This window comes from Drosophila persimilis, unplaced genomic scaffold (genome assembly GCF_003286085.1).
Source record: "Drosophila persimilis strain 14011-0111.01,24,50 unplaced genomic scaffold, DperRS2 tig00001636-arrow-arrow-pilon, whole genome shotgun sequence".
NCBI classification, from domain to species: domain Eukaryota; kingdom Metazoa; phylum Arthropoda; class Insecta; order Diptera; family Drosophilidae; genus Drosophila; species Drosophila persimilis.
In genome coordinates, this window is record NW_020825539.1 from 29,820 (window position 1) to 48,931 (window position 19,112).

General features: G+C 40.5%; 2 non-coding genes and 2 pseudogenes across 2 annotated transcripts; all 4 read left to right on the forward strand.

The window, feature by feature from the left end:
* The first annotated feature begins 1,622 nt into the window (after window positions 1-1,622).
* On the forward strand, window positions 1,623-3,617 carry LOC113567082. The gene has a single exon (XR_003409342.1). It is a non-coding gene; the product is annotated as a small subunit ribosomal RNA (ribosomal RNA).
* Window positions 3,618-4,213: 596 nt separating this feature from the next.
* On the forward strand, window positions 4,214-4,392 carry LOC113567081. Its single transcript, XR_003409341.1, has one exon. It is a non-coding gene; the product is annotated as a 5.8S ribosomal RNA (ribosomal RNA).
* Window positions 4,393-4,807: 415 nt separating this feature from the next.
* LOC113567079 lies at window positions 4,808-14,219 on the forward strand (annotated as a pseudogene).
* Window positions 14,220-16,612: 2,393 nt separating this feature from the next.
* On the forward strand, window positions 16,613-18,605 carry LOC113567077 (annotated as a pseudogene).
* Window positions 18,606-19,112: the final 507 nt, after the last annotated feature.

The following is a 19,112-nucleotide window of genomic DNA, read 5'->3' on the forward strand; positions in this document are numbered from 1 at the left end:
GATAGTATAATATTTTGTATTAAAATACGAAAAGAAACTATTGTTAAGAGGCACTCTCAAGTAAAAATACCCTGATTTGCGGAAAGCGTGGCAGAAAACCTATATAGGGAGTGGTAGTCTCGTGCATGGTATATTTCATATGAAAATTTTATAATGAAAAATTATTAATTTATTTCATATGATATGGGGAATATACTTAGCCGGCAATGTCTGTGTGTTTTATATGAATATATATATATTTCTTAGTATATATGAATAATTTTGAAGTGATAGTATTGTATTTTTTATTAAAATACGAAAAGAAACTATTGTTAAGAGGCACTCTCAAGTAAAAATACCCGATTTGCGGAAAGCGTGGCATAAAACCTATATAGGGAGTGGTAGTCTCGTGCATGGTATATTTCATATGAAAATTTTATAATGAAAAATTATTAATTTATTTCATATGATATGGGGAATATACTTAGCCGGCAATGTCTGTGTGTTTTATATGAATATATATATATTTCTTAGTATATATGAATAATTTTGAAGTGATAGTATTGTATTTTTTATTAAAATACGAAAAGAAACTATTGTTAAGAGGCACTCTCAAGTAAAAATACCCGATTTGCGGAAAGCGTGGCATAAAACCTATATAGGGAGTGGTAGTCTCGTGCATGGTATATTTCATATGAAAATTTTATAATGAAAAATTATTAATTTATTTCATATGATATGGGGAATATACTTAGCCGGCAATGTCTGTGTATTTTATATGAATATATATATATTTCTTAATATATATGAATAATTTTGAAGTGATAGTATTGTATTTTTTATTAAAATACGAAAAGAAACTATTGTTAAGAGGCACTCTAAAGCAAAAATACCCGATTTGCGGAAAGCGTGGCAGAAAACCTATACATGATGGACAGTTGATGTCCATCGGTATTGTATACAATATTTGGTACAGTATTGTATATAATATTATTATATGTTGTCATTATACTCAAAGTAGTGTTTAATAGGAGATATTTGTTTTCAAATTGATCTTAATAAAGATAATATAGTGAAACTAACCAAGATATATACTATTTAGTATATATCATTTCTGTTTCGAATTATTATCGTGAATTTTTGGAAATGGTCTTATATGATTAAATATTGTATGAGTGCCATTTCAACAATGTACCAGCATATATAATCAAAGCGATTTATATGCAAATTCAAATATTGCCAAAATATATAAATTCCATTCCACATGAACTCATGTGTTTGGTTTTATTTAATGTATATCACAAAAAACGCATACGAAATTGGATAAATTTTAAATTTGTTGTTAAAATACATAGTTTAAACACAATTAATATTGGTTTAAGCCTATATACGTGTGATAATATATTAAGTGCAAATAAAAAGATATTTTTGAACGAAAAAAAAATGTATATAATAAAATATATATATTTATATAGAGAAAAATGGCGAATGTGAATGCTATATAAAAATGGCCACAATCGTTTAACAAATTCTCATAAACTGTTGATAAAAAATATTTATTTATTTTTTTTTTTTATTCAAAAGTATTATTGAGTTGTCAAATATTTACATATGTGAGCGTATGCGCACGAAACGAAAACATTATTCTGGTTGATCCTGCCAGTAGTTATATGCTTGTCTCAAAGATTAAGCCATGCATGTCTAAGTACACACGAATTAAAAGTGAAACCGCAAAAGGCTCATTATATCAGTTATGGTTCCTTAGATCGTTAACAGTTACTTGGATAACTGTGGTAATTCTAGAGCTAATACATGCAATTAAAACACGGACCTTATGGGACGTGTGCTTTTATTAGGCTAAAACCAAGCGATCGTAAGATCGTTACATTGGTTGAACTCTAGATAACATGCAGATCGTATGGTCTTGTACCGACGACAGATCTTTCAAATGTCTGCCCTATCAACTTTTGATGGTAGTATCTAGGACTACCATGGTTGCAACGGGTAACGGGGAATCAGGGTTCGATTCCGGAGAGGGAGCCTGAGAAACGGCTACCACATCTAAGGAAGGCAGCAGGCGCGTAAATTACCCACTCCCAGCTCGGGGAGGTAGTGACGAAAAATAACAATACAGGACTCATATCCGAGGCCCTGTAATTGGAATGAGTACACTTTAAATCCTTTAACAAGGACCAATTGGAGGGCAAGTCTGGTGCCAGCAGCCGCGGTAATTCCAGCTCCAATAGCGTATATTAAAGTTGTTGCGGTTAAAACGTTCGTAGTTGAACTTGTGCTTCATACGGGTAGTACAACTTACAATTGTGGTTACTACTATACCTTTATGTATGTAAGCGTATTACCGGTGGAGTTCTTATATATAATTAAGTACTTGTATTTTTTTATATATTCCTCCTATTTAAAAACCTGCATTAGTGCTCTTCATCGAGTGTTATTGTGGGCCGGTACAATTACTTTGAACAAATTAGAGTGCTTAAAGCAGGCTTCAAATGCCTGAATATTCTGTGCATGGGATAATGAAATAAGACCTCTGTTCTGCTTTCATTGGTTTTCAGATCAAGAGGTAATGATTAATAGAAGCAGTTTGGGGGCATTAGTATTACGACGCGAGAGGTGAAATTCTTGGACCGTCGTAAGACTAACTTAAGCGAAAGCATTTGCCAAAGATGTTTTCATTAATCAAGAACGAAAGTTAGAGGTTCGAAGGCGATCAGATACCGCCCTAGTTCTAACCATAAACGATGCCAGCTAGCAATTGGGTGTAGCTACTTTTATGGCTCTCTCAGTCGCTTCCCGGGAAACCAAAGCTTTTGGGCTCCGGGGGAAGTATGGTTGCAAAGCTGAAACTTAAAGGAATTGACGGAAGGGCACCACCAGGAGTGGAGCCTGCGGCTTAATTTGACTCAACACGGGAAAACTTACCAGGTCCGAACATAAGTGTGTAAGACAGATTGATAGCTCTTTCTCGAATCTATGGGTGGTGGTGCATGGCCGTTCTTAGTTCGTGGAGTGATTTGTCTGGTTAATTCCGATAACGAACGAGACTCAAATATATTAAATAGATATCTTCAGGATTATGGTGTTGAAGCTTATATAGCCTTCATTCATGGTGGCAGTAAAATGTTTATTGTGTTTGAATGTGTTTATATAAGTGGAGCCGTACCTGTTGGTTTGTCCCATTATAAGGACACTAGCTTCTTAAATGGACAAATTGCGTCTAGCAATAATGAGATTGAGCAATAACAGGTCTGTGATGCCCTTAGATGTCCTGGGCTGCACGCGCGCTACAATGAAAGTATCAACGTGTATTTCCTAGACCGAGAGGTCCGGGTAAACCGCTGAACCACTTTCATGCTTGGGATTGTGAACTGAAACTGTTCACATGAACTTGGAATTCCCAGTAAGTGTGAGTCATTAACTCGCATTGATTACGTCCCTGCCCTTTGTACACACCGCCCGTCGCTACTACCGATTGAATTATTTAGTGAGGTCTCCGGACGTGATCACTGTGACGCCTTGCGTGTTACGGTTGTTTCGCAAAAGTTGACCGAACTTGATTATTTAGAGGAAGTAAAAGTCGTAACAAGGTTTCCGTAGGTGAACCTGCGGAAGGATCATTATTGTATGTTTCTACCGTTAACAAAAATATTTATATATTGCCAATTTACCAAACAAAATATGTTTTTATAAAATCATAATTGTAAAATAAAATATATTCAGTTGTATATATTATATGTTTATATTAATTATATTGCCAATATACTCATTTAGTAGTAGCTATACATATAACATTGTGTTCTATGTGTGTAGCAATTAATATATAAATACATATTGATGATATTATTACAATAATATTGATTTATAAAATCTGTGTGCATATGTACCATAGTATGCACGCGTTGCGAATATGTATTGTCCATCATAGCTATGGGCATACATTGGTTAATGCAACAGCCTAAAAAGTACAATGTTGTACCTGATTTCAGGTTAATACTTTTATATAAATTGATAATTATCAAACAAGCCAAAATACATATTATATTATTTAACAATATGGTAATATATCGCTTATATAAAACTAAGACATTTCGCAACATTCTTTTAGGATAAAACTAAAATTTATTGAAGGAATTGATATATGCCAGTAAAATGGTGTATTTTTAATTTCTTTCAATAAAGACATATCTGACAAATAAATGAATAAACAAATTTTAATCACTCTAAGCGGTGGATCACTCGGCTCATGGGTCGATGAAGAACGCAGCAAACTGTGCGTCATCGTGTGAACTGCAGGACACATGAACATCGACATTTTGAACGCATATCGCAGTCCATGCTGTTTGGTACTTTAATTAATTTTATAGTGCTGCTTGGACTACATATGGTTGAGGGTTGTAAGACTATGCTAAATAAGTTGTTTAAAAATTTTACGAAATTTTTAAGCATATTGTATATTATTGGATATATATATATATATATATTCATAATATTGATATTAAATGGAAACGCATTATCTCTCATTGTTGTATATATTTGTGTGAGAAGAACGAAGAAAAATATATATTTTTTTGTCCTTTTTGAATCAAATAATACTGAGGAATGTCTAGCATAAAAAAATAATTAAAGTTTTTTCATCTAGAATTGCCTCTTATTAATGTTTCGAAAGGAAATTTTGTTGTAAATATAAATATTTAATATTCTTCGTGATATTCGTTATAAAATACGAATATTATAATGATTTCATTATGAGAACGCTCTATATATAATAATATAGTGTAATTATCATTATAAATTTTAATATACGTATATACAACCTCAACTCATATGGGACTACCCCCTGAATTTAAGCATATTAATTAGGGGAGGAAAAGAAACTAACCAGGATTTTCTTAGTAGCGGCGAGCGAAAAGAAATCAGTTCAGCACTAAGTCACTTTGTCTATATGGCAAACGTGAGATGCAGTGTATGGAGCGTCAATATTCTAGTATGAGAAATTAACGATTTAAGTCCTTCTTAAATGAGGCCATTTACCCATAGAGGGTGCCAGGCCCGTATAACGTTAATGATTACTAGATGATGTTTCCAAAGAGTCGTGTTGCTTGATAGTGCAGCACTAAGTGGGTGGTAAACTCCATCTAAAACTAAATATAACCATGAGACCGATAGTAAACAAGTACCGTGAGGGAAAGTTGAAAAGAACTCTGAATAGAGAGTTAAACAGTACGTGAAACTGCTTAGAGGTTAAGCCCGATGAACCTGAATATCCGTTATGGAAAATTCATCATTAAAGTTGTAATATTTTAACAATATTATAATAATAGTGTGCATTTTTTCCATATAAGGACATTGTAATCTATTAGCATATAACAAATTTATCATAAAATATGACTTATAGTTTATTCAAATTATTATGCTTGCATTTTAACATAGAATAAATGTCATTAATTTGATAAAGTGTTGATAAATTAAAATTAATACAGTGCGTTAATTTTTCGAAATTATATAATGGCATAATTATCATTGATTTTTGTGTTTATTATATGCATTTGTATGATTAACAATGCGAAAGATTCAGGATACCTTCGGGACCCGTCTTGAAACACGGACCAAGGAGTCTAACATATGTGCAAGTTATTGGGAGATAAACCTAATAGCGTAATTAACTTGACTAATAATGGGATTAGTTTTTTAACTATTTATAGATAATTAACACAATCCCGGGGCGTTCTATATAGTTATGTATAATAATATTTATATTATTTATGCCTCTAACTGGAACGTACCTTGAGCATATATGCTGTGACCCGAAAGATGGTGAACTATACTTGATCAGGTTGAAGTCAGGGGAAACCCTGATGGAAGACCGAAACAGTTCTGACGTGCAAATCGATTGTCAGAATTGAGTATAGGGGCGAAAGACCAATCGAACCATCTAGTAGCTGGTTCCTTCCGAAGTTTCCCTCAGGATAGCTGGTGCATTTTAATGTTATATAAAATAATCTTATCTGGTAAAGCGAATGATTAGAGGCCTTAGGGTCGAAACGATCTTAACCTATTCTCAAACTTTAAATGGGTAAGAACCTTAACTTTCTTGATATGAAGTTTAAGGTTATGATATAATGTGCCCAGTGGGCCACTTTTGGTAAGCAGAACTGGCGCTGTGGGATGAACCAAACGTAATGTTACGGTGCCCAAATTAACAACTCATGCAGAAACCATGAAAGGCGTTGGTTGCTTAAAACAGCAGGACGGTGATCATGGAAGTCGAAATCCGCTAAGGAGTGTGTAACAACTCACCTGCCGAAGCAACTAGCCCTTAAAATGGATGGCGCTTAAGTTGTATACCTATACATTACCGCTAAAGTAGATGATTTATATTACTTGTGATATAAATTTTGAAACTTTAGTGAGTAGGAAGGTACAATGGTATGCGTAGAAGTGTTTGGCGTAAGCCTTCATGGAGCTGCCATTGGCACAGATCTTGGTGGTAGTAGCAAATAATCGAATGAGACCTTGGAGGACTGAAGTGGAGAAGGGTTTCGTGTGAACAGTGGTTGATCACGAGTTAGTCGGTCCTAAGTTCAAGGCGAAAGCCGAAAATTTTCAAGTAAAAAATCAGTGAGTAATATTGTCAAATCTTTTATGATTTTTAAATACTTGAATAATTTTGAACGAAAGGGAATACGGTTCCAATTCCGTAACCTGTTGAGTATCCGTTTGTTATTAAATATGGGCCTCGTGCTCATCCTGGCAACAGGAACGACCATAAAGAAGCCGTCGAGAGATATCGGAAGAGTTTTCTTTTCTGTTTTATAGCCGTACTACCATGGAAGTCTTTCGCAGAGAGATATGGTAGATGGGCTAGAAGAGCATGACATATACTGTTGTGTCGATATTTTCTCCTCGGACCTTGAAAATTTATGGTGGGGACACGCAAACTTCTCAACAGGCCGTACCAATATCCGCAGCTGGTCTCCAAGGTGAAGAGTCTCTAGTCGATAGAATAATGTAGGTAAGGGAAGTCGGCAAATTAGATCCGTAACTTCGGGATAAGGATTGGCTCTGAAGATTGAGATAGTCGGGCTTGATTGGGAAACAATAACATGGTTTATGTGCTCGTTCTGGGTAAATAGAGTTTCTATCATTTATGGTAGTTACTTGTTCCCCGGATAGTTTAGTTACGTAGCCAATTGTGGAACTTTCTTGCTAAAATTTTTAAGAATACTAATTGGGTTAAACCAGTTAGTTCTTATTAATTATAACGATTATCAATTAACAATCAATTCAGAACTGGCACGGACTTGGGGAATCCGACTGTCTAATTAAAACAAAGCATTGTGATGGCCCTAGCGGGTGTTGACACAATGTGATTTCTGCCCAGTGCTCTGAATGTCAAAGTGAAGAAATTCAAGTAAGCGCGGGTCAACGGCGGGAGTAACTATGACTCTCTTAAGGTAGCCAAATGCCTCGTCATCTAATTAGTGACGCGCATGAATGGATTAACGAGATTCCTACTGTCCCTATCTACTCAGTTGCTTTTTGACTGCCATTCGAAGCAGACGTGTTTTTCAAGCGGTCCGCTATACCGTCGTTCGAATAAAGTAAAAAGTGATTTTTCCAAGTGGAAAATACATCAAAATTGCCGCGAGATCACGCGCTGTTCGTGAGTGAAATCGGGTGTTAATTTGGTGAAAGAACAAAGCAGATATTTGCAAATTAATATTTGCAAAATAAACGCTAAAAACAACCACGTGCGGAACCCTAGTTCGTAAACAAGTGCGAATAGTTCGACAACAAGTCGGAATAGTTCGACAGCACGTTCGAGTTCGAAGCTTTGGTTCGAAGCTTTGGCTCGAGTTCGAAGCGTTCGGTTCGTGTCTCCGCTGAGACGTTGGTTCGAGTCTCCACTAAGTGCCGATTAGTTGAGTCACGCCAATAGAGGTAGCCACAACCCGCCGGGCTATGGAAATAGAGACGGAGGCCGACGCCAGCGACACTAGCGTGGCTAGTGTAGGGGCGAGCTCGTCGTCGAGCGTTCCCGCCCGCAGGCGGGGTCGGCCGAAGTCCTCAGCCGCCAAACAGGGAGCCAAAAAGATCGGGCTTGGGATTGGGCTAGCTGGAGAGCGGCCGATCCCAGCCGAGAGATCGCCGCCAACGTCGCTCCCCTTTGAGCAGGCTCCATCCACCTCTGCCGCTGCCGCTGCCACCACCGCTGCCAGTACTTCTGCCGCCGCTGCCGCCACCGCTGCCGCCACCGCTGCCGCCACCGCTGCCACCACCGCTGCCACCACCGCTGCCACATGCCCGGCAACTGACATTGTCGCGGCAGGCTACTCGGCCATCATCGCAGAAATGTCTGCGATAAGGATGGCGGTGAGCAAGGCTGTACTTAAGGGGCTGATGCCGCCCGAGGCCTCAATGGAAATCCTCGTCGCGACCAACCGGTACGACGAGTTGGTCATGGCCCTGGCTGGGGAAAAGGTGCGCCTGGAGGAGAGGGCAAGGATGCCGCCTCCACCGAGACCCGCTGCTGCTGCCCACTCGGGCACCACTGCCGTCACAACCGCTGCGTATGCGACAGCCTTCCCAGGCCTGCCCGCACCGAGCGCCGTCGCTGCACCGATCCCAAAGCCTAGGGATACCTGGTCTGCTCTAATAAAGAGCAAAAACCCGGAGGAGACCAGCAAGGAGCTTGTGGAGCGTGTTAAGAAGACCGTGGTGCCGACTCTTGGAGTCCGCGTCCACGAGGTTCGCGAGCTGAAGAGCGGAGGAGCGATTATTCGCACCCCTTCAGTGAGCGAACTGAGGAAGGTAGTGGCCAGCAGCAAATTCACCGAAGCGGGATTGGAGGTCAAGAAGAGGCCGGAGACCAAGCCTCAGGTCGTGGTGTACGACGTGGACACGTCCATAACACCGGAAGAGTTCATGGAGGAGCTCTTCACAAAGAACCTGGAGGAGACCATGACTGCCGCGGAGTTCAAAAAGTCGGTTCACCTGGGCAGTAAACCCTGGTCGGTCACCGACGGCGCCACGATCAACGTGACGCTAGAGGTCGACGCAAAGGCACAGGAGGCGTTGCGCGAATGCGTATACATCAAGTGGTTTAGATGCCGCTGCCGCTCCTTGGTCAGAACATACGCCTGCCACAGATGTGCAGGCTTCGACCACAAGGTGTCGCAATGTCGCCTAAAGGAGAACGTGTGCCACCGGTGTGGACAGAACGGCCACAACGTTGCACGGTGTCCCAACCCCGTGGACTGCCGCAACTGCCGCTTCAAGGGGTACCCTGCAGCACATTCCATGCTGTCAGCGGCGTGCCCGATCTACGGAGCGGTACTGGCGAGGGTGCAAGCTAGACATTAATGTTTAGCTTCATCCAAGCTAATTGTGGCCGTGGCCGAGCGGCTGTGATGGAACTCGGAGCCATCATGCGCAGCTCTGGCCGTCAGTTCGCACTGGTCCAGGAGCCGTACGTCGATGGAGCAGGGCGGATTACCGGCCTTCCTTCTGGAATGCGAGTTTTCCAGGACCGCCGAGGAAAAGCTGCTATCATCGTCGACGAACCGGACGCCATCTGCATGCCAATGGAGACCCTTACCACGGATTTTGGAGTATGCGTCAGAGTTACGGGAAGATTCGGCTCAATCTTCCTATGCTCCGTGTACTGCCAATTCGACACCGACTTGGCGCCGTACCTCAGGTACTTAGATGCGGTGCTGCTGCTGGGCAGCCGCACTCCTGTCATCTTTGGGCTCGACGCGAACGCAGTATCCCCAGCGTGGTTTAGCAAGCTCTCCGAACACAATCGGGGGCAAGCTAACTATGCACGGGGTGAGCTGCTGTCTGAGTGGATAACCGAGATGAGAGCCGGCGTGCTCAATGAAGCCAGTCGGGTGTTTACATTCGATAACCGTAGAGGCCAAAGCGATATCGATGTGACAATCGTCAACCAAGCTGCGACTATGTGGGCCACATACGATTGGGAAGTGAAGGAATGGGACACCAGCGATCACAACATGATCCATGTTGTGGTGACGACTGACCCGAACGACACAGTTGAGCCCATTGCTCCTGTGCCGTCATGGAAGCTTTCCAATGCGCGCTGGCGATTGTTCGAGGAGGAAGTGGTAAGGGAGATTGCCGAATTACCGGAAGACATCGCCGAATCGCCGTTGGACAACCAAGTGTCTGCACTGCGCTCTGTAGTGCACAGTGTGTGCGACAGAGTGCTGGGACGCAGCACACCGAGAGCCGCGAGAAAAGTAGTTTGGTGGACTGCCGAACTACACTCCAAACGCCGAGAGGTCAGGAGACTGAGGCGAAGGCTCCAGGACGCTCGTCGGCATGAGACCGACGCAGCAGAGGAACTTGTGCTCGCGTTGAGGATCTCCTCAGCGCAGTACAAGAAGCTCATCCTGAGATCGAAGGAAGACAACTGGCGACGCTTCGTGGGAGAGAACAGAGATGATCCATGGGGGCACGTCTACAGGATTTGCCGAGGCCGCAAAAAGAGCACGGAGATTGGATGCCTTCGAACGGATGGTAGGCTGGTCGCAACATGGCGCGACTGTGCGGGTGTGCTCCTTCGCAACTTCTTTCCTGTTGCGGAGACGAATGCACACATTGCCATCCCGATCGAGGCTCCACCGGCCCTCGAAGCTTTCGAGGTTGATGCATGCGTCGCCAGGTTGAAGAGCAGACGCTCTCCCGGCATGGACGGCATCACAGGTGCCATTTGCAAGGCATTGTGGCGTGCCATCCCTCAGCACATGACAGCGATGTATTCCCGCTGCCTGGAGACAGGGTATTTCCCAACGGAATGGAAGCATCCCAGGGTGGTTCCACTCCTGAAGGGACCCGATAAGGACCGGACCGATCCTACCTCATATCGGGGTATCTGTCTGTTGCCAGTGCTGGGCAAAGTGCTTGAGGGCATCATGGTGAATCGTCTGAAGGACACCATTCCGGATGGCTGCAGATGGCAATTTGGCTTTCGCCAAGGACGTTGTGTGGAGGATGCTTGGAAACACGTCGTGAGTACTGTTTCGGCCAGCCGGTCGAAATACGTGCTCGGAGTCTTCGTGGATTTCAAGGGAGCCTTCGACAACGTTGAGTGGAATGCTGCACTACGCCGCCTCCTTGAGCTGGGATGCCGAGAAGCAAGCTTGTGGCGAAGTTTCTTCTCCGGCCGGAGTGCGAGCATCGTCAGTAGGCATGGAGTAGCCACTGTTCCGGTGACAAGAGGTTGCCCGCAGGGGTCCATAAGTGGTCCATTTATATGGAACATCTTAATGGACGTGTTGCTCCAGCGCTTAGAGCCCCTTGGTGCGCTCAGCGCGTATGCTGACGACTTGCTCCTCCTCATCGAAGGGAATGCCCGATCAGAGCTCGAACAAAAAGGAGGTGAGTTAATGTCCATCGTAGGCGCTTGGGGAGTTGAAGTCGGCGTTGCCGTTTCAACTAGCAAGACGGCGATCATGCTGCTCAAAGGCATACTTAGACGGCCGCCAGTGGTACGGCTTGCTGGAGCAAACCTGCCATATAAGTGCAAGTATCGGTACCTAGGCATCACGGTCGGCGAGCGGTTGAGTTTTCTCCCGCACATCACGGGCTTGCGTGATAAGCTGACCGGAGTCGTAGGGGCATTGTCGCGCGTACTGCGGGTCGACTGGGGACTCAGTCCCCGCGCAAAGCGGACAATATATGCCGGACTCATGGTGCCCTGTGCACTATTTGGTGCCTCGGTTTGGTCTGTCGTGACGACGACGCAAGTGGTTGCCAGGAGGCATCTGCTTGCGTGCCAAAGGATCGTCCTGATTGGATGCCTACCGGTATGCCGAACAGTGTCCACCATGGCGCTGCAAGTACTAGCTGGAGCCCCCCCGTTTGATCTGGTTGCCAGACGCCTGGCAATCAGCTTCAAACTAAAGCGTGACTACCCGCTGGAGGAGAGCGATTGGCTGTACGGCGAAGATTTGGCAAATCTTAGCTGGAAGCAGAAGATGGCGCGACTAGACGAAGACCTGTTGTGCGAGTGGCAACGCAGATGGGATGATGGTGACTCCCCAGGACGGGTGACGCACCGCTTCATCCCGAACGCAGGCTTCGTCTACAGCGAACGAAGGTTTGGCTTCACGCTGCGCGCTGGGTTCCTGCTGACGGGCCACGGATCGCTCAATGCATTTCTGCATGGAAGAAGCCTTAGCGACACGCCAGCATGTCTATGCGGCGCAGAACGCGAGGATTGGCAGCACTTCCTATGTGCTTGTCCACTCTATACAGACTTGCGAGACCTCGATGGACTTGGAGTGCAGTACACGGATGGCGACTGGACCTTCTCCGATGTGACGGCTTCTCAGGAGAGAATGCGGACTCTCGAAAGGTTCGCCGGACTGGCGTTCTCCAGGCGACAACAGCTGCTGAATGCGCAAGCGGCGCACGGGCTGGGTGGATTCCCTATCCAGGCCGGTCGGGGCTAAAAGGGAGGATCGAGCTGAGTCCTTAAGATCGGTACCACGGGTTGTGCAGTTCCAAGGCTGCACATTGAGGTCGGCCCCCTAGTGGGAGTATCGTGGTGGCTGTGGTTGATACCCAAACGTTACGCGGGGAGAGCCGCTAGGCTCCTCGTGGAGTTGCGCTCTCAACCGGGTGCCGAGACCCATAGATCGGAAGACGTGTTAGATACACCTCGCCCCTCACCAAGGGGGATTGTATGCCCGACCAGGATACTTTCAATTGGTACCAGAAGAGTCGCTATGTACATAGCTATAGCTTCTTTTTAGGGGCGCTAACTGGCGCATTGTACCAGGTTCCTGCGTATGTAGCGGTGGTGCGTGATGGCGTGATATATGTAAATATATCGCACTAATCGAGGCTAAGCTGCAAATAAACATTAGACGCCGTGGTTGAAATCCCTCCCTGAGGAACCGCCACGTAAAATAAAGCTGAGAGATCAGATTCATTCTGTCCCTATCTACTATCTAGCGAAACCACAGCCAAGGGAACGGGCTTGGAATAATTAGCGGGGAAAGAAGACCCTTTTGAGCTTGACTCTAATCTGGCAGTGTAAGGAGACATAAGAGGTGTAGCATAAGTGGGAGATATTAGATTTCGGTTTGGTATCGACAATGAAATACCACTACTCTTATTGTTTCCTTACTTACTTGATTAAATGGAACGTGTATCATTTCCTAGCCATTATACGGATATATTTATTATATCTTATGGTATTGGGTTTTGATGCAAGCTTCTTGATCAAAGTATCACGAGTTTGTTATATAATCGCAAACAAATTCTTTAATGAGAAAATGCATTTATGTATTTTCAATTTGAAAATTTGGTATAACTCCAATTACTCAGGTATGATCCAATTCAAGGACATTGCCAGGTAGGGAGTTTGACTGGGGCGGTACATCTCTCAAATAATAACGGAGGTGTCCCAAGGCCAGCTCAGTGCGGACAGAAACCACACATAGAGCAAAAGGGCAAATGCTGACTTGATCTCGGTGTTCAGTACACACAGGGACAGCAAAAGCTCGGCCTATCGATCCTTTTGGTTTAAAGAGTTTTTAACAAGAGGTGTCAGAAAAGTTACCATAGGGATAACTGGCTTGTGGCGGCCAAGCGTTCATAGCGACGTCGCTTTTTGATCCTTCGATGTCGGCTCTTCCTATCATTGTGAAGCAAAATTCACCAAGCGTTGGATTGTTCACCCATGCAAGGGAACGTGAGCTGGGTTTAGACCGTCGTGAGACAGGTTAGTTTTACCCTACTAATGACAAAACGTTGTTGCGACAGCATTCCTGCGTAGTACGAGAGGAACCGCAGGTACGGACCAATGGCACAATACTTGTTCGAGCGAACAGTGGTATGACGCTACGTCCGTTGGATTATGCCTGAACGCCTCTAAGGTCGTATCCGTGCTGGACTGCAATGATAAATAAGGGGCAATTTGCATTGTATGGCTTCTAAACCATTAAAAGTTTATAATTTATTTTATAAACGACAATGGATGTGATGCCAATGTAATTTGTAACATAGTAAATTGGGAGGATCATCGATCACCTGATGCCGCGCTAGTTGCATATAAAAACATTATTTAATACAATGACAAAGCCTAGAATCAATTGTAAACGACTTTTGTAACAGGCAAGGTGTTGTAAGTGGTTGAGCAGCTGCCATACTGCGATCCACTGAAGCTTATCCTTTGCTTGATGATTCGATATATATAAATTTATTCTTTATATATGAAAATTATTTTATATATTTATATGAATATATACCTATAAATGGTAATATATATATATATATATATTAAAAAGAATATATTTTATATAAATATGGATAAATTATTTATCCTATATAAATTACGTTGGCTTGAATATGAATATAATGTTATATTATAAGTTTGTTTATACTTAATTACATATGAAATGATACTTATAAAAATTGTATTATGTAAACACACGAAACATAGTGTATATGCATATGTGCAAATGTGAATGTATATATGAAATAATATGAATGCAAAAAGCATGGAGTGATCGTATGTGGAACTTGGAAGTATTTCTAATATTGGAATTTAATGATATGTGATATGAATGCAAGAATTAAATACTTTGGTATATAAAATGTGATAATATTATATGTTATATTATAACATGAGCATGATTTGATTATGAATTAGGTTTTATATGGATATGGATATGGATATGGGAATGTTTCTCATATATAATATAACATTATAGCATAATCATAATGCGATTATAAATATAGAAAATATAAAAATGTATTTAATATAAATAGATATATTACGTGTATATGTGAAATTAAAGCAAAGATACCAGCTGATATGATATCTTTCATGTAAATGAATGATGAATGTAATGAAAAATAATTAATTTAATTTCATATGATATGGGAACATACTAAGTCGGCAATGTCTGTTTATTTTATATGCGTATATATATTTTTCTTAATATATATGAATAATTTTGAAGTGATAGTATAATATTTTGTATTAAAATACGAAAAGAAACTATTTTTAAAAGGTACTCTCAAGTAAAAATACCTGATTTGCGGAAAGCGTGGCAGAAAACCTATATAGGGAGTGGTAGTCTCGTGCATGGTATATTTCATATGAAAATTTATAATGAAAAATTATTAATTTATTTCATATGATATGGGGAATATACTTAGCCGGCAATGTCTGTGTATTTTATATGAATATATATATTTCTTAGTATATATGAATAATTTTGAAGTGATAGTATTGTATTTTTTATTAAAATACGAAAAGAAAACTATTGTTAAGAGGCACTCTCAAGTAAAAATACCCGATTTGCGGAAAGCGTGGCAGAAAACCTATATAGGGAGTGGTAGTCTCGTGCATGGTATATTTCATATGAAAATTTTATAATGAAAAATTATTAATTTATTTCATATGATATGGGGAATATACTTAGCCGGCAATGTCTGTGTGTTTTATATGAATATATATATATTTCTTAGTATATATGAATAATTTTGAAGTGATAGTATTGTATTTTTTATTAAAATACGAAAAGAAACTATTGTTAAGAGGCACTCTCAAGTAAAAATACCCGATTTGCGGAAAGCGTGGCATAAAACCTATATAGGGAGTGGTAGTCTCGTGCATGGTATATTTCATATGAAAATTTTATAATGAAAAATTATTAATTTATTTCATATGATATGGGGAATATACTTAGCCGGCAATGTCTGTGTATTTTATATGAATATATATATATTTCTTAATATATATGAATAATTTTGAAGTGATAGTATTGTATTTTTTATTAAAATACGAAAAGAAACTATTGTTAAGAGGCACTCTAAAGCAAAAATACCCGATTTGCGGAAAGCGTGGCAGAAAACCTATACATGATGGACAGTTGATGTCCATCGGTATTGTATACAATATTTGGTACAGTATTGTATATAATATTATTATATGTTGTCATTATACTCAAAGTAGTGTTTAATAGGAGATATTTGTTTTCAAATTGATCTTAATAAAGATAATATAGTGAAACTAACAAGATATATACTATTTAGTATATATCATTTCTGTTTCGAATTATTATCGTGAATTTTTGGAAATGGTCTATATGATTAATATTGTATGAGTGCCATTTCAACAATGTACCAGCATATATAATCAAAGCGATTTATATGCAAATTCAAATATTGCCAAAATATATAAATTCCATTCCACATGAACTCATGTGTTTGGTTTTATTTAATGTATATCACAAAAAACGCATACGAAATTGGATAAATTTTAAATTTGTTGTTAAAATACATAGTTTAAACACAATTAATATTGGTTTAAGCCTATATACGTGTGATAATATATTAAGTGCAAATAAAAAGATATTTTTGAACGAAAAAAAATGTATATAATAAAATATATATATTTATATAGAGAAAAATGGCGAATGTGAATGCTATATAAAAATGGCCACAATCGTTTAACAAATTCTCATAAACTGTTGATAAAAAATATTTATTTATTTTTTTTTTTTATTCAAAAGTATTATTGAGTTGTCAAATATTTACATATGTGAGCGTATGCGCACGAAACGAAAACATTATTCTGGTTGATCCTGCCAGTAGTTATATGCTTGTCTCAAAGATTAAGCCATGCATGTCTAAGTACACACGAATTAAAAGTGAAACCGCAAAAGGCTCATTATATCAGTTATGGTTCCTTAGATCGTTAACAGTTACTTGGATAACTGTGGTAATTCTAGAGCTAATACATGCAATTAAAACACGGACCTTATGGGACGTGTGCTTTTATTAGGCTAAAACCAAGCGATCGTAAGATCGTTACATTGGTTGAACTCTAGATAACATGCAGATCGTATGGTCTTGTACCGACGACAGATCTTTCAAATGTCTGCCCTATCAACTTTTGATGGTAGTATCTAGGACTACCATGGTTGCAACGGGTAACGGGGAATCAGGGTTCGATTCCGGAGAGGGAGCCTGAGAAACGGCTACCACATCTAAGGAAGGCAGCAGGCGCGTAAATTACCCACTCCCAGCTCGGGGAGGGTAGTGACGAAAAATAACAATACAGGACTCATATCCGAGGCCCTGTAATTGAATGAGTACACTTTAAATCCTTTAACAAGGACCAATTGGAGGGCAAGTCTGGTGCCAGCAGCCGCGGTAATTCCAGCTCCAATAGCGTATATTAAAGTTGTTGCGGTTAAAACGTTCGTAGTTGAACTTGTGCTTCATACGGGTAGTACAACTTACAATTGTGGTTACTACTATACCTTTATGTATGTAAGCGTATTACCGGTGGAGTTCTTATATATAATTAAGTACTTGTATTTTTTATATATTCCTCCTATTTAAAAACCTGCATTAGTGCTCTTCATCGAGTGTTATTGTGGGCCGGTACAATTACTTTGAACAAATTAGAGTGCTTAAAGCAGGCTTCAATATGCCTGAATATTCTGTGCATGGGATAATGAAATAAGACCTCTGTTCTGCTTTCATTGGTTTTCAGATCAAGAGGTAATGATTAATAGAAGCAGTTTGGGGGCAATTAGTATTACGACGCGAGAGGTGAAATTCTTGGACCGTCGTAAGACTAACTTAAGCGAAAGCATTGCCAAAGATGTTTTCATTAATCAAGAACGAAAGTTAGAGGTTCGAAGGCGATCAGATACCGCCCTAGTTCTAACCATAAACGATGCCAGCTAGCAATTGGGTGTAGCTACTTTTATGGCTCTCTCAGTCGCTTCCCGGGAAACCAAGCTTTTGGGCTCGGGGGAAGTATGGTTGCAAAGCTGAAACTTAAAGGAATTGACGGAAGGGCACCACCAGGAGTGGAGCCTGCGGCTTAATTTGACTCAACACGGGAAAACTTACCAGGTCCGAACATAAGTGTGTAAGACAGATTGATAGCTCTTCTCGAATCTATGGGTGGTGGTGCATGGCCGTTCTTAGTTCGTGGAGTGATTTGTCTGGTTAATTCCGATAACGAACGAGACTCAAATATATTAAATAGATATCTTCAGGATTATGGTGTTGAAGCTTATATAGCCTTCATTCATGGTGGCAGTAAAATGTTTATTGTGTTTGAATGTGTTTATATAAGTGGAGCCGTACCTGTTGGTTTGTCCCATTATAAGGACACTAGCTTCTTAAATGGACAAATTGCGTCTAGCAATAATGAGATTGAGCAATAACAGGTCTGTGATGCCCTTAGATGTCCTGGGCTGCACGCGCGCTACAATGAAAGTATCAACGTGTATTTCCTAGACCGAGAGGTCCGGGGTAAACCGCTTGAACCACTTTCATGCTTGGGATTGTGAACTGAAACTGTTCACATGAACTTGGAATTCCCAGTAAGTGTGAGTCATTAACTCGCATTGATTACGGTCCCTGCCCTTTGTACACACCGCCCGTCGCTACTACCGATTGAATTATTTAGTGAGGTCTCCGGACGTGATCACTGTGACGCCTTGCGTGTTACGGTTGTTTCGCAAAAGTTGACCGAACTTGATTATTTAGAGGAAGTAAAAGTCGTAACAGGTTCCGTAGGTGAACCTGCGGAAGGATCATTATTGTATGTTTCTACCGTTAACAAAAATATTTATATATTGCCAATTTACAAACAAAATATTGTTTTTATAAAATCATAATTGTAAAATAAAAATATATTCAGTTGTATATATTATATGTTATATTAATTTATTGCCAATATACTCATTAGTAGTAGCTACTACATATAACATTGTGTTCTATGTGTGTAGCAATTAATATAAATACTATTGATGATATATTACAATAATATTGATTTATAAAATCTGTGTGCATATGTACCATAGTATGCACGCGTTGCGAATATGTATTGTCCATCATAGCTATGGCATACATTGGTTAATGCAACAGCCTAAAAAGTACAATGTTGTACCTGATTTCAGGTTAATACTTTTATATAAATTGATAATTATCAAACAAGCCAAAATACATATTATATTATTTAACAATATGGTAATATATCGCTTATATAAAACTAAGACATTTCGCAACATTCTTTTAGGATAAAACTAAAATTTATTGAAGGAATT